Source organism: Nicotiana tabacum, chromosome 23 (genome assembly GCF_000715075.1).
Source record: "Nicotiana tabacum cultivar K326 chromosome 23, ASM71507v2, whole genome shotgun sequence".
Taxonomy (NCBI): domain Eukaryota; kingdom Viridiplantae; phylum Streptophyta; class Magnoliopsida; order Solanales; family Solanaceae; genus Nicotiana; species Nicotiana tabacum.
In genome coordinates, this window is record NC_134102.1 from 18,229,095 (window position 1) to 18,230,611 (window position 1,517).

Consider the following 1,517-nt stretch of genomic DNA (forward strand, 5'->3'; position numbering starts at 1 on the left):
TAGTGGCGAAGCCGAAATTTTGACTAAAGAAAGTCGATCAAAATATAAAAAATTTAATAAACGAAGAAGCTAAGGAGATTCAACATATGCATAATTTTTTGTTTACCTATCTTGAACAAGAGTTGCTCCGCGACTAACCTTGTTTATACGATAAAATTAACAAGTTCTTCGATCTCGCATAATCTTGTTATAGTAGATTAAGAACCTGACACAAATGTGTTTCTATTACAATTTATATAATAAATGACAAAAAGGACTACATTTTTTGTTCTTATAGTTCAAGTAGAAATGCCAAGCTTTGCTTCTATATAAACTGCCAAATTTTGGTTCATGTTATGATGGCCAAGATTTGAAAGCTACAGGCTGAGGTTTTGAACTATTGTAGCGAATATGTATAATAGATGATAAGAGCAGGAGTAAAGCCAAGTCGAAGACATTTGAGAAATGTATATTTTTAGCCGCTCCCAAAAATAATATTCGATAAAATGCATATTTTTGTATATACTTCCATTATAACAAAAAACAAACATATGTTGTAATACTTTTGGTTAACGAATGTAATTAGTTTCGGCCGACCGACCAATTTTGTATTTTGCGCAAGGCATTTTGGGTCCTCATTTTTTATACAAAGACTAAATGAACAATAGAAGCTCTTGTGCATGACTTGGAAGGGAATAAATTGCTTGTTAAAATCTTAGTTGAACTTGATAGAAGAAAGGCTATGGTGTTTTTTAAGGAAATAATGTATCGGAAAAGTCTATTAGTACAACAAAAGTATAAGAATGGCGAGCATAATCAAAGTGACAAAAACAAAAACATAATGTTGCTGCCCAGGATCGAACTGGGGACCTTTAGTGTGTAAGACTAACGTGATAACCACTACACCACAGCAACCTAGTGTTATATGCAAAAGCTTTAAGTTTTTATAAGTTTGATCTATAAAAACCGCAAAGTTCTTGCTTTTGAATTATAGGGTTGTGTTCTGGAATTCATAATTAATTCAGTTTATGTACATATATCGTTCTGGCACTGATGGAGCCTCTAAATGTCTCAGCTCACTGTCTCTTTGGGCATTATGCATTGTTCAGGAGTCCATGGGCGGATGCAGCATACAAATATCAGGTTCATCTGAACCTAATATTTTCGATGCAGATTATAAATTTATATGGAAATATTCATTAAAATTGTACTAAATAATAAATATGAACTCATAACTTTAAAATTATAATAAATTGAAATGCTAAACCCTTATATGCTGAACCCATAAACCTTAAATTCTGGATCCGCCTCTGTTCAGGACACAAGCGCCAATTGATTGGAATGGTCGGAACAGCAAAAGGTTTGCAATTGTACTAAGAAAATATTGGAAATTGAGTTTTGATGCTTAACAAATATGTAGCTGTGTGAAATAGTTTTTGCAAGCTAAAGACCATGATCCTGCTAGTTGGTTCTAGCATAGTGCTCACATTCAATTCTAGCAGGGATTCACTTTCGCGCGAGATATTTAATTATTTCAA

General features: G+C 33.0%; 1 non-coding gene across 1 annotated transcript; it reads right to left on the reverse strand.

Annotated features, from left to right (window-relative positions):
- Nucleotides 1–821: 821 nt before the first annotated feature.
- On the reverse strand, nt 822–894 carry TRNAV-UAC (transfer RNA valine (anticodon UAC)). The gene has a single exon. It is a non-coding gene; the product is annotated as a tRNA-Val (tRNA).
- Nucleotides 895–1,517: the final 623 nt, after the last annotated feature.